The sequence below is a fragment of the Lepidochelys kempii genome, chromosome 2, assembly GCF_965140265.1.
Source record: "Lepidochelys kempii isolate rLepKem1 chromosome 2, rLepKem1.hap2, whole genome shotgun sequence".
Classification (NCBI taxonomy): Eukaryota; Metazoa; Chordata; order Testudines; family Cheloniidae; genus Lepidochelys; species Lepidochelys kempii.
The window spans coordinates 132,028,060-132,043,235 of record NC_133257.1 but is presented as its reverse complement, the minus strand read 5'-3'; the positions used below and the strand labels follow the sequence as shown (position 1 = coordinate 132,043,235).

The 15,176-nt window shown below is 39.6% G+C and overlaps 1 protein-coding gene across 2 annotated transcripts in view; it reads right to left on the bottom strand.

The window, feature by feature from the left end:
* Positions 1 to 15,176, bottom strand: part of CDH18 (cadherin 18) — an 839,398-nt gene that overhangs the window by 600,377 nt on the left and 223,845 nt on the right. For both annotated transcript variants that reach the window (XM_073332278.1, XM_073332279.1), the window contains one exon: positions 11,057 to 11,166. The gene's annotated coding sequence lies outside the window, so the exon portion shown is untranslated. The remainder of the gene's footprint in view (positions 1 to 11,056; positions 11,167 to 15,176) is intronic.

The following is a 15,176-nucleotide window of genomic DNA, read 5'->3' as shown; positions in this document are numbered from 1 at the left end:
CCTCCAGGTAGGGGTTTTGCCCTCAAATCCCCCCTTACTCTTCTCTTCTGAAGACTAAACATGCCCAGTTCCCTCACCCTCTCCTCATAAGTCATGTGCCCCAGCCCCCGATCATTTTTGTTGCCCTCCGCTGGACTCTGTCCAATTTGTCCACAGCCTTTCTGTAGTGGGAGGCCCAAAACTGGACGCAGTACTCCAGGTGTGGCCTCACCAGTGCTGAATAGAGGGGAATAATCACTTCCCTCGATCTGCTGGCAATGCTCCTACTAATGCTTTGTGTTACATTGTGTTACACTCCTACTTTGTGTTACATTGGGAAGAGAAACAAAAAACAAAGCAATGGAAGGCTTCTGTATTTGTCAGTCTTGTGTCCATTTCTTTATACAATGGTCTACAGAGATGTATGATCTGCAGCATATTTACAGTAATGTTTGCCATTATTTCCTCACATTCATACCAGCAGTAATTTCACAGCAGGTTGTTACTATAAAAGTTTGAGCCCAGCTGTGAAAATGTTTTCTTAAATGTACATATTGTATTCATTCTGCTTTAGATTAAAACGTGCGCTCACACACACACAATCTAAAACTAGTAGAATCTTGTGTTAAAATCTAAATTTAGTAGAACCTCACTAGTTCACTGGTTCCCTTTAGGAGGAGGTGGACATGAGTGGGGACCAGAAAGAGTTCCTACCGTGGGGGGGGAGGGGGGTTAATGGGGAGGGAGAGACTGGAATTTGCCCCTTCCTCAAGAAATATCTGAGTTGGCATCACTACCAGGTAACTGTCCTCCAGGAACATCTTTGCCAAATATATTTTAGAAAACCACTTGATCCAATCTTACATGTTTAGATGCTGCATTGCATTAATAAGCAAATGACAAAAACAACAACAACAACAAACCCACTAAAAATTTGATCCAGACTAGTTTGCCAGAAAGCATAGAATGATATTCTTCTACTTCTAAAAATTACGTTAAGTTATGCATATTTATTCTTTCCTAACCTTTGATCATTAAGTTTTTTTTTTTGCATACCTTGTTTCTTTGAAGAAACTTCTATATACGTACATAAGATACATAATCCGTTTCTGGACATATGCCTTTCAGACACATCACTTCCTTTGCTTTGATATATAACAAAATGTCAAAACCAGTTTCCACTCTCACTTTCCATTATGCTCCAGCTCTGGGGACATTGATTTAATTGAAACCCAACTTACATCGGCTGTTTCTACCCCAATCACAATTAATCAGTGTAGTTTTTATTCATTTTACATGTTAAAGTGTTCAAACTTCTTCACAGGAAAACAGCACTATGCATTTAATTGGCCAGATCTCAGCCCACTGCTAATGAACCTTTGTGTTGCTTATAGGACCTTAAAATTGCCCTGTCATAAATATAAAGGGAAGGGTAAACCCCTTTGAAATCCCTCCTGGCCAGGGGAAAGCTCCTCTCACCTGTAAAGGGTTAAGAAGCTAAAGGTAACCTCGCTGGCACCTGACCAAAATGACCAATGAGGAGACAAGATACTTTCAAAAGCTGGGAGGAGGGAGAGAAACAAAGGGTCTGTGTCTGTCTGTAGTCGTCTTGGCCAGGGACAGAACAGGAATGGAGTCTTAGAACTTTTAGTAAGTAATCTAGCTAGGTATGTGTTAGATTATGATTTCTTTAAATGGCTGAGAAAAGAATTGTGCTGAATAGAATAACTATTTCTGTCTGTGTATCTTTTTTGTAACTTAAGGTTTTGCCTAGAGGGGTTCTCTATGTTTTTGAATCTAATTACCCTGTAAGATATCTACCATCCTGATTTTACAGGGGGGATTTCTTTATTTCTATTTACTTCTATTTTTTATTAAAAGTCCTCTTGTAAAACACTGAATGCTTTTTCATTGTTCTCAGATCCAAGGGTTTGGGTCTGTGGTCACCTATGCAAATTGGTGAGGCTTTTTATCCAACATTTCCCAGGAAAGGGGGGGTGCAAGTGTTGGGAGGATTGTTCATTGTTCTTAAGATCCAAGGGTCTGGGTCTGTAGTCACCTAGGCAAATTGGTGAGGCTTTTTACCAAACCTTGTCCAGGAAGTGGGGTGCAAGGTTTTGGGAAGTATTTTGGGGGGAAGGACGCATCCAAACAGCTCTTCCCCAGTAACCAGTATTAGTTTGGTGGTGGTAGCGGCCAGTCCAAGGATAACGGATGTAATATTTTGTACCTTGGGGAAGTTTTGACCTAAGCTGGTAAAGATAAGCTTAGGAGGTTTTCCATGCAGGTCCCCACATCTGTACCCTAGAGTTCAGAGTGGGGGAGGAACCTTGACATGCCCTAAGTAGGAAGCTGAGAATTCTGTGCTATGGGGGAATCCTGGTCTACAGTAAGGCCAGCAGAGTGGCTCTGTGCCAACCTCTCCTGGCCCTCCAGCATAGGGTTTACCTTTACACTGGTCTGCTCTTCTGTAAGATATGATGGGGTACCAGGAATGGAAGGCACAGAATGCTGGAAGACCAGTCAGAGCAGTAACATTGAAATGGCTGCCACAGAGCCAGTCCTACTAACCTCCGCCCTTCCCAGCTCTGAGAATCAGGGGAAAATGCTGAATGTGCCTGTAAAATGTTCAAACAGCAATTTCAACTGTACAACGAACGCCACAGTTGAAAATAAACTGGAGGATGAGCAGAAGATTGCCCTGCTCTTAACGGTGGCAGGTACAAATGCAACTAGATGTATATAATACATTCTATGTAGATGATGGTGGAGAAAGAGAGGAAAACTTTGGAGAAAAAGAAAATGTTTGAGGATCATTGTGTCTCTGGAAAAAATGTTATTTTTGAGAGACCTATGTTCAGGATGAGAACATGGAATGTAGGGGAAACAGAGGAGTTTGTCACACACACACAAAAGTATCAGTCCCATGAATTTGGAATGTTAACAGACTCTCTCATTAAAACCCAGTTTGTGCCAGGGTGTAACAATAAAATGTCCATGAATGATTACTAAGGAAAAGGGATCTGACACTAGATATGGCAATATGTATATGTCAAGCAGCAGAACATAATGAAACACAGATAAAAATCCTAGGGAAAAGGCAGAGAGCACAACTATGAGTACTACAGCTGAGTTAGCAAGGGAAAAGTTCACAGAAATTAAATTGGCAAGGACAGAAACATGGAAAGCAGGAAACAATGCCAGTAATGTGGCAACCAGCATGAGTAAAGGAAATACCCAGCATTCAGGTGAATGTGTAAAAACTGTAAAAAGCCCAACCATTATGCTAAAATGTGCAAAGAAAGCAGTAAAGTGAATGTATTAACGCAGAAAGGGATTTCCCCCAAGTGAAGAGGAAGAGCTATTCTTAAGCATAATAATGGAGGAGGCTGAAAACTCAGAAGAATAGCTAATTAAAATGTGCACAAATGACACTTATGTGATAGATAAATGATAGACACTGGGGCATAAATAAATGTTACAAGAGAAACTGGAATAAAGAAATATATGGAGCACATAAAAGTGGAAGAATCTAAAGTGTCTGTGAAAGTCTATAATGGAAAAACAACAAGTGTTGGGAGAGTGTACACTGACATTAAATACAAAGGCAAATGATAAAACAAGTTTGCAGTGCTACACAGAAGCAAGCAACCAGTCTTGGGCTTACACATGTGTTAGGTGCTTGGTCTTGTTAAGAGGATGTATTACCATAGAGCAGGGGTCGGCAACCTTCGGCCCATCAGGGTAATTCGCTGGTGGGACATGAGACATTTTGCTTACATTGACCGTCCGCAGGCACAGCCCCCTGCAGCTCCCAGTGGCCACAGGGATGTGCTGACAGCTGCTTTCTGCAGCTCCCGTTGGCCAGGAACAGCCACTGGGAGCTGCAGGGGTCATGCCTGCGGGCGGTCAACATAAACAAAATGTCTCGTGGCCGGCCAGCAGATTACCCTGATGGGCCATGTGCTGAAGGTTGCTGACCCCTGCCATAGAGAGACAGAAAGCTATACAGAACCGGATATGAAAGTATTAATAATATCATATGAAGATGTATTCACAGGAAATGGATTCCTTTCAATAATATACAAGAAATGTTTAAGGGAAGATGGAGAACCTGTGCTACACAAAAAGTTCCACAAGTCTTAAGAAAGAGACTAGAAGAGCTTCAAAACATGACAAACGGTATCATTTGGAGAACAGAAAAACCAAGAGATTGGATTCACTCTTCAGTGACTGTAAAAAAAAGAGAAGAAGGATGATTACAACTGTGTATGGATCCTAAAGGGCTGAAGAAAAATATAAAAAGAACACTTCCACTTGCCCACAAGTGAACTGTTTTCTGAGATGGCATGAACCAAATGCTTCAGCATGAGCCAGATAAGATGCATTGGCAGGATATTGGCAGATCCCCGTAGACAGTCAGAAATTCAAGATCTACACTTTCAACAAACCATTTGACAGATACTGTTTCTAAGACTGCCTTTTGGAATATGTTTGGCTCCAGGAGTATTTCACTGCAAAATGAACCAGATGCTAAAGGGTCTAGTAGGTATGAAAGTGTAAATTGATGACATAATAATTTGGGGCAGGACTTCCTTTGAATATGAGGAATGACTAAGAAGAGTACTGGAAATTGTGACAGGTAGAAACCTTAAACTGCACAAGGGCAAATAACAATTCCAAACAACAGAAACAACATAGTTGGAAGAGAGATTGACCTCCAAGGGAATCTTGCCTGATGAATCAAAGATTGAAGCAACACTCAACATGCTGAGACTTTAAGATAAATAGGGAATTCTAAAGGCTGTAGGTATGTTGAATTATGTCAGCAATTTCATACATAACCATATATCTCATCTAAGGCACCTCTTCCACAAGCTCATTCAATGGCCTTGGATGCCAAAACATGTAAGGGATTTCAGTGATTTAAGGCACTTTTTGATACCAGCTTCAGTGTGGCAATTTTTTTACCCATTGAAAGACAAACTCTCCACAAATACCTTGAAAGGAGGGCTGGGAGCAGTACTATCACAGTGTTATGGAACTAACTGCCACTTTTATATACAACTAGGGCTATGACAGCCAAAGAGAAGACATATGAACAAACTGAAAAAGAGACTAGCTCTGGTGTAAGGTTGTACAAGATTTCACAAATTTCTCTATGGATGTAGCTTCAAAGCAGAAACTGGTCACAAACCACTGACTCCAATACACAAATAAGGACTTGGAGAAGCACCAAAAGGGATACAGTAACTACTGTTGAAAATACAGAAGTATGATGTGACCTGGAGGTCCAACCTGGATGCCACTTAGTAACGGCAGACTCTCTTTCAAGTGTAACCCTTCTGCCCATCAGAGTTGGCAGCAACAAGGGCCGGGTTCAGTATCTAGGGGTTCCATTCCAATAACACAATGCAAACCGGCTCGAGCCCCCACCCAGTGACCTGGGACAAATATATACCACCCCCACTGGGCGCCTCTAAGAGGCAATACTTCCCCTCTCGCAAGCACATAGTCTGAGTGTAGCAAAAGTCTTTTAATAACAGAGAGAAACAATGTGGCATTATGTTGGGGAAACACCACCAACAGGATTCATAACACAACCCATGAGCAAAAACAACCCCACCCCAGGCAAATTGGGGCATGCCCTTTTCCCTTTGGTTCTTGAGTCCAGCAACCCCAAATCACCCAAAGTCCCAAAAGTCCAACAACCCAAAAGTATCTGTCCCTGGTCAGTACAGCCCCAGAGTTTGAAAGTTTATCTGCAGTGTTTTACCTCCCAACCTGAGTGGAAATGGGGGGAGGGGGGTTTAAGGGGCACCTTATGTGGTCTAAAGCCGACTTTCCAACCTCTCTGTGGGACTCCGCTCCACCAGCTGCCCCACAAATTGCTCTGCTCTGCCAACCGCTCCGCCAGCCATCCCGCAAACTGCTCCGCAATATATCTTCAGCCCCCCCCCCCCCCCCCGCTACTTAACACAATGCTCAGTGATTTCAGCTCTTAGTAATTTTAGCTCTTTAGTGATTTCAGCTTGTAGTAGGGGAGCCTCAGTGCTGGTACACCATTGGCCCAAAGTGAATTCAGCTTAGCGGTCTAACTCGACTCCTAGTGGAATCAAAACTAGCTCTGATATTCCACTGTGGACAGAGGAAACGGTGTAATTGGCATGTAGGGCCCTCACCAAGAGCCCATACAAGCAGGTATTCGGCCCCGGCCGCTCCCTCTCTCTCTCTATCTCTCTCAATTCACTGGGTTTTGGAACCCATGATGCTTGCCTAGCGAGTGCTGCTAAGTTGATGGCGAGTCCCTCCATCATAACAAAAGGCCAAGTACAGTTCAACTGTCCTTGATTCACATAACCAGGATAATAACAGTTTATTCTTCCTGCACGAATAACAGAGAAACTGGGGCTTCTGCAGCAGCCAAAGTGGCCATCGAGGCGGGGTGGGTGTGCCTATGCAAACAAGATCAGCCCCTGAAGTTCTTTTCCATAACCCACCATGACTCGCCACCAGATGTCAGGGTAGAGCTCATCCTGACTCTGCTTACACAAGAAACGTGCTCCATCTGACAATACACAGCCTGATGATGTGGAACAAGCAGTAAACATACATGTGAATATGATAAAAGTGTTACATGCTGTATCTCCAGGCATTTGTAATAAACTGGGGACAGAAACAGCTCAAGATGAAATGTTCCGAACAGTGATACAAGTGATAAGTAAAGGAGAAAACAAAACAAAACAAAAAATACTCCCGACCTGTGTATTCACACTATAAATATAAGGTTTCAGTGATCTCAGGAGTGCTTCTGAAGAGAACACATATTGTGGTTCCCACAGTGATGAAAGAATAATGTTGGAATTAATACACAAAAGCCACCTGGGAATGACAATCAAAAAGGAGAGCTGGAGAAGCTGTATTCTGGCCATAGATGAATAGTGATATCAAAGAAATGGTGAGCAGGTTTGGAACATTTCAGAAGTACAGAGATTCCCAGCAGAAAGAACCAATGTTACCACACGAATAACTTGCAGTTCCACCGGACAAAGCTGGAATTGACATATTCAGTTTTGGAAGACATAATCACCTGGTTATAATGGACTACTTAAACAATTTCCCAAAAGTAGTCACACTGGAGGATTCTGATTGATTCTCTCTGAGACTTCTTTTCCCCACAGTTTCCCAAGAACTCAGTTTGACTCCAGATTTCATTACTACAGTATTTTTATTTGTTATACAACAAAGCTATGCTGAGTTGATCAGATTCAAGCGTATGGGGTGGGTATAGGGGTTGGGATTGGCCTGGTTACTTTGTAGAAGCCAATCCCTGTACAGCATGCTGTCACACATTGTCCATGCACAACTTACTCAGCCTTATTTTGAGATCCAGGCTTATCGTGTTCATTGTAAATGGTTCCCAGCATGCTTCTCCTTATCTTAGCTAGTACAGACATTCTGTTTCCAGCCTGACTATCCATTTAACTCCCTAATCCTGTTTCCCAAGAAATGAGACCGCAAACATGTGTACTTACTCATATAAAACCAAGCCTACAGATGTCATAGCAGTAACAGTTGTCAGAAACATTAAATCTCTATTTGCATTGTCATGGAATTCCAAGAAAAGTAATAATTGACATCAGATCACAGTTCAAGAATAGGAAATTCCTGAACTTTATTAAAATGTGCAACTTTCATCAGGAGACATCTAGATATTGTCAAACCTGTTACTAAGGCACATGTGATAGTGAGGAAAAGACTGTGAAAGTACAATTAGACAAAATATTACAATAAAGGAGCATGACCATTTCCACAGCTCAATAAACAAAGCCCCAATGAGAATTTGGCAGGATATAGATACTGGCCAGTCAAAGCCACAGGGATCAAAGAATAATAACCTTTCTCATACTTACTGATCATAGATGAAGGCAAAATATTGTTAAGTAATCATAATAATCTGCTCAAGATACTTAACACCTTGGCCAAGACAACTGAAGTTAGACCAGATACACAAGTTGAAAAGTATTCAGACTGACCCTGTTACTGACCAGGAGACTGAAGTATTATGGACAAGGATTTACCTGAAGAGGGTTTGCAATACAGCAGTTCAGACAAATAGCTGAAATACCATAAAAGACTGAGCAAGGTATATTAGGGTTGTGTTTCAAGCAACCTGAAGAGTTAATTCCATTGTAGTATTTGTAATAGTTCAATAGTTTAGTTTAACAGTGTTTAAATTCAATAAGTAAATTTTAAAAAAGGATCCAAAAAAGGGAAGATGTGATACAGAGTAAATTCTCTAGGAAGTGTGGAGAAGCCACACTTCCTGTGTACTCTTCATGCAGTCTTTAGTTTTCTGGGAGACTTCCTACTGGGGCAGAAAGAAAGAAGTGCATGAGAGGGCAGTTGCAGGCTAAAGCTATGTGTGTTTCCTCATTGTTATGAACAGGAACTATGTACAGCAAAGAATTTATCTTGAAACTGGTCTGCTTCTCAGTAAGATATAGAGGCATGATCTAGTATCAGTGTCATTCAGTCAATACCCAAGCACCTGATCGCAGTGTAGGATTGGAAGAACCTTTCAGAACAGTACAGCTCAAATGCTTGAATGAGTGAACCCAGCTAATTCCTCAATCACTGATTTTAAACTAATTACCCTGGTGTTTACTTACCATTTTTTTACAAAATAATTCAATACAAGAGTCTTTTCTTTTCAAATCTTCCAGACTTGCTACTTTCTTCACAGTCCACTCTTGTAGAAAAGTTATTGTTAGGAGCTTATGCACAAGGGAGGAAGAGGACAATGAAGAGAATCTAAATAAATGAAAGTATCAGGGAGTACCCATGTTAGTCTGTATCCACAAAAACAACAAGGAGTCTGGTAGCACCTTAAAGACTAACAGATTTATTTGAGCATAAGCTTTCGTGGGTAAAAACATAAATCTGTTAGTCTTTAAGGTGCCACCGGACTCCTTGTTGTTTTTTGTAAATAAATGGAAGACATTCTTTATACTCTGGTGATGCAGAGACTGCCTAGCACAATGATGTCCTGGTCTTGTCTGGAATGTACACATAGTAAGACACAATCTACGCCCACAAGAGCCTACAATCTAAATGAAGTAGGAGAAAGGAAGTATGAGCCTCATTTTACTGTTAAACTGAGGCAAAGAGACTTGCTCAAGGTCACATAGGGAGCGTGCGGCAGAGCTGCGACTGTATTCAGATCTCCTGAGTCCTACTACAGTGCCTCAGTAACAAGACCATTCTTCCACTCTATGCATTAGTTCTCATCTATTCCACAAGTGATTAATTTTATTTTTCTACTTTAAATGACAGAGTAGTACACAGGCAGTCACAATTACCTGTTATTCAACTGGATAGAGTAAAATTTCAAAAGCTTTGAGACCATGAAATCCCGTTTCATGGTTCCTGAGTTTCTCACTTCATGTGGGTTTATGTGAATTTGTTGTACATTTTAAGTGTTTACTCTGTAGTTTCTTTACATAATATTTAAGGAAATTTTATCAAGGTTTCTTGCAATGAAAAACTATGAACTATAAATTGCCATTTAACAACTGCTAAACATGAAAAAAAAATACATACTTTGAAAATGTACCATGAAGCATGCAGAGAATTCAACTTTATACAAAAGTCCCTACTGCATTTGGTACTGTGGTCACAGTGTTCTAAATAGAATAGTCATGCCTGTGTAACTACCAGCACTCTTATTAACTCTGATTTGGAAATTTTCCACAATCAAACTTTAGCTGAGCCCTAAATGTTAGGGAAAGTGTTATGCAGTACTCACAAAATGAGCCATGAAATACAAAAATACAGTTTTACAAATTGTAGTGGCTCTAGCTAATTTAACATGGATGATCACCTAATGTATTATATGCAGGTCTTTATATGCAGTTTTCCCTTCCCATGAAAATTTTTGAGATTATGACAATTTTCCCACATAGAATTGTGACTAATTGTTGAAATCTCAAAAATTTTCATAAACCAAAAACTGGGGTGCGGGGGGGGGGGGGGGAAGGGAGGGAAGGGAGGTTAAGTTCAGGTCAATCAAAAACGTTTTGTTTCACTAATTTTGAAATGTTTTGTTTTGAGTTCAATCTTTTTTATTTTTAACTATAACATTAACTCAAAATAAAAAGTAATTTTGAAGCCCCAAACCAGAACGACCAACTCTACTTCACAGTAACAAGGTCAGTTTAAACCTGCCAGGATTAGAGATACTAGCTTTGTCACTAGTAAAGTGTTTGAGCTTCTAACTTGTGCAAAAATATTTGAGTTATCTTCTTCAAATAATTCCACTGATAGTACACATTTTGGTACTTTTAAAAGCAGGAAGAGTTCCTTATTTCTATCTGTCAAACTATAGTACTTCACATCACATATTATTAAAGAAATCTGGGGTTGGGGGGAAAGGCTCTATGGGGACCTAAGGACTGGGGAGGTAATAGTTGTTTTGGGGTCGTTTAACTCAAACAAATGGGCATGAAAAATGTAGTCAGGAAACTATTACCTGAATTTTTGTTGACAGATGCATTTAAAATGAAAATTATGCTTGGAACTGTTACATCCAGAACAACCAGGTTTCTAAGTAACGTTGGAAATCTTGCTCACTAATACATTTGATATAAAGATCTTAAGATACATCATGCTGAAAACAAATTCCATGGCCTACAGCAGAGCTCTTCAGCAGCCCCATCAAGATGACTATGGAGCAGCATATAGGAGTACATCAGTCACAGGAGACACTGTGCATTCTTATGCCTATTTATTATTTATAGCGTGGTAGTACCCACAGGTCAACAATCAGACATCAAGGCTCAGTGCAATAGATGTTGTACAGACATATAATGAAAACGTGCCCCCTGCCTCAGAGTGCAGAATCTAAGCATTCTGTTTTCCCGACCAAAAATGTAAAAAGCCTAAAGCAGGAAAAAGAGGGGAGGGTTTAGAACAGCAAGGAGAAATGTCAAAAGTTAAATAAATTAATAAATTGCACAAGCCAATCAAGTTTTTCATGAGAGGTGATTGAATTAAAAAAAAAAAAAAGGTAAAATACCTTTTATTTGATGAGTAGCCCACAGCTCAGAAATGCATGTTGGTTAAACAATCTTGAGCATCTCCCATGAAGATATCAAGAGGTGGATGTGGAAGGCTCACAAACTTTCACTGAAACAGAATAATACTGCTTTCAATATGCCTATCAGATAACAATGTGCCTATTGGATCACATTTTGCCAGCATGATACCGAAATGAAAAATAGCAATATACCTAAAATGCTGCACTTGGGACAGATAGATGATGAGATATTTACTTTCAGCAAATATATCAAATTATCGAGTTCCGATAGTAATAGCACATGCTTTTTAAAACAAACAAACAAAAATAGACAGCTGTCCATAACAGCAACTTCAGATCACAACAAATGGATAGTGGGGATGTTTCCAGGCTTGTAAGTAGCTCAGGAATTTTCCTGCCCATACATCGCATTCCAGCTTGGAAAATTGGTTAGACAATCAGCTTTTTTAAAAACAAAAATGAAAAACTATTATAGAAAGAATGATTATGATTTGTAAAGAGTTTTATGAGTATTTAATAGCAAAAGTGTAGAAAAAACATCCATAACAAAGGAATAGAGCCTATACTCTATCCAGGCAATTTAGATAATATCTCATGCTCCTTCATATTTTCTTAGCTTCACTGATTGTTAGCTCTGTGCCATGCTGTAATATTTTAATTAAAGCTGATCAAAAAATGGAATTTCCATACCCATAGGAAGTTCAGAGATATCAATATTTGGTTTTGTCCCAAATTATAAAAGTCTAAATGAAGCTTTTCAACCTTATCAAAACAAAATATTTCAATAATTTCCCAGGACAATCTAAATATTCCTGTGAAAGGTTTTGACTTCTTTGAACCAGCATTTTCAGGAAACAAACTGTTCCATCAGAAAAATTTTGATCAGCTCTAATTTTAATGATGGCAGCAGCGGTTTGAGAGAAAACATGTTTAGTCATATATTGGGTTTTACCATGCATGACTGATAAACTTTGTACTCTATTGCACATTGCAATATACTACCACATCCCAGGCTAGCTATCAAATGGAAAGGGCTATGAGGTAATAATTACGACTTATATAGTGTTTCATATTTAAAGAAAAACACTGTTAAATCATCAGAGCACCACTGTGAGTTACTTCTCCCATGTTTAAGAAAGATAAATTTAAATTGTAACAGGTGTAGAAAAGGGCTACTAGGATGATCAGAGGAATTGAAAACCCATCTTATGAGAGGAGACTCAAGGAGCTTGGCTTGTTTATCCTTATCAAAATAAGGCAGAGGGGAGATATGAATGTTCTCTATAAATACATCAGAGGGATCAATACCAGGGAGGGAGAGACGTTAAGTGCTAATGTTGACACAAGAACAAATGTATGTAAACTGGCAATCAGCAAGTTTATGCTTGAAATTAGAGGAATGTTTCTAACCATAAAAGGAGTGAAGTTCTAGAACAGCCTTCCAAGGGGAGCAGTGGGTGCAAAAAAACAAACAAACAAACCCCTAACTGGTTTCAAGACTGAGCTTGGTAAGTTTATGGAGGCGATGGTATGATGGGATTGTCTATAATGTCATGTGGCCAATCTGTGACTTTTGTTAACAAATATCCCCAATGGCCAGAGATGGGACACTAGATGGGCAGGGCTCTGAGTTACTACAGATAATTCTTTCCCGGGTGTCTGGCTAGTGGGTCTTGCTGACATGCTCAGGGTATAACTGGTCACCATATTTGGAGTTGGGAAAGAATTTTCTCCCTGGTCAGATTGACAGAGACCCTGGGGTTTTTTTTCAGCTTCCCGCAGAGCATGGGGCATGGGCCACATGCTAGTTTAAACTAGTGTAAATGGTGGATTCTCTGTAACTTGAAGTCTTTACATCATGATTTGAATAAGTCAGCCAGAGGTTATGGAGTGGCTATTACAGGAGTGGCTGGGTGAGGTTCTGTGGCCTGTTATGTGCAGGAGGTCAGACCAGATGATCATGATGGTCCCTTCTGGCCTAAAAATCTATGAAATAATTATCCTGTTTTACACAGTGAAGGAAACTGAAGCAGATTTATTGTTATAATTATTCTTTAAGTGATATGATCAAGGCCACACAATGGTCTTGATCCTCCACAGCCTTATGCCCTAAGTTATACCTGTAGAAAATGAATACAAAGTTGGTATACAACAAACGGTAGTATTTTAAATCCACTTTACACATGCATAAATTACTACACAAGGAGCAAGACACAGGGAAATCAGATCCAGTTAGTTTGTGACACACTCAGTATTAGGTTCCTAGAGTTCCTACCCACATTCAGTTCAGTGGAGCATAGCCCTGTTCAACAGACTGAAATAATACATCAGCTGACCAGGGATTCTGGGACCTGCATATAAGGGCAAGGCAAGGATTAGAAAATGGTATACTATCAACAACCATCTCTAACACTTCAAAGAGAAATTAAGAAAACAAATTCTTAAGGCCTGGGCATCTGAGGTCTATTAGGCCCTAGATAAGTAAGATTTTACAGTAAAGCCAAGAAAGTTACATGTGGAGGAATAAAGCCCTTTGTAAGTTTCAAAAACTATTGTATTATTGCCCGAAATTTTGTATTCAGAAAGAAGGACAAAGAGCCCCAACAGTTAGTTTTGCTTTGCGCTTGAATTTTTTTCACAGTTCTCTATAAAATATTTCTCTTTGTTTGGGTTCCAACTTCTGGAGTGCCAGCTTATGTTTTATATTTGACTTTTTTTAAAGTTGTGGTTTGGTGTAAGTTTTATGTAACTTGTCCTTTATGCACCCTTACTGATTTCTAAGTAAGCTTTAATTAGCCTTTCAGAGTAGCAGCCGTGTTAGTCTGTATTCGCAAAAAGAAAAGGAGGACTTGTGGCACCTTAGAGATGAAAGCTCCTGCTCAAATAAATTGGTTAGTCTCTAAGGTGCCACAAGTCCTCCTTTTCTTTTTAATTAGCCTATAAGTATTGCACTATATGCTTAAATATATTCTATTAAGGTCAGTGCTGTTTATGAACACTGGCAGTGCCATACTAACTCTAACCAGTGGATCATCTGTTAGTTCAGTGTCTTGACATCAATAGGGAGTAGTACTAGCTGGTTGTGGGGCAGTTGTAAGTAACCCCTCCCATGAGGAACATTTCTAACACCTCATTAGCTTCTGCCCAAAAGCATGAGGCTTCATATGCCTTCAAAAACCTGTTATAACTCTGGATATCCTCTTGTTATCCATAAATTCCAAACCGTGTTTGGAACCTGTTAAATTCCTGGCCTTGATAATATCATGTGACAGGAAGTTCTGCAAGCTAATTCCTTTGTTTTGTTATAATTCAAGCAGATTACTTTTGTGTGCTCTGTTAGTAATTTGTTAGCAAATATTAACAACTTTTAGTCCTTTACTTTCTGTACATTTGGTTAATGTATTAACTGTTCTTTAGACTCTTTAGGATATTAACAAAGAGTATATTGAGTTCGAAAGACCCACTGAAATATATTATCTTGTTAGTCCTCTTGACTGTTAATCATGTTTTTACACACAAATCAGGTAAACTGAGAATGTATAGAAATTACATCAAAACATGTTTCTTTTGGCAAAAGTTCATTTGTTTGGAAATCCTACATAATGACATTGGTATGGGAACTTAGTTGGGGAATGAAATCTACCACATTCCTCCAGACACAGTGGAGGAGGGACACACAGAAAGCTCTTTATCATCATCATCATCACCGCCACCACCACCACCAAGGTGGTAATGTATCTATTCTTTCTATCGCTGATTGATAATCTGTGAATAACTAATTCCAATTGAGCCTGTTATTTGACAATCTTGAGTCATCATTAACTCAGACATGCAACAGCTCCTTAGTAAATTTCTTGTTTCATGTGCTCCCCTTCTAAGGAAATAAAACGCACATAAAAGTAAAAAAATGAAACAATTGTTAAATTTGCACCACTTTTTCTCCCATTGTTGGAGGAATTACAGGCAATGGAAAATAGGGCTAAAGATCTGCGGTAAGCGCTCATTCCAGTCTCACAGCTCTTGGGTAATTCACAGGAAATGCCTGCCCCTCCAGTTACCATCCTTCCAAACCAGCACTGACAGCACATCTGATTCAGTG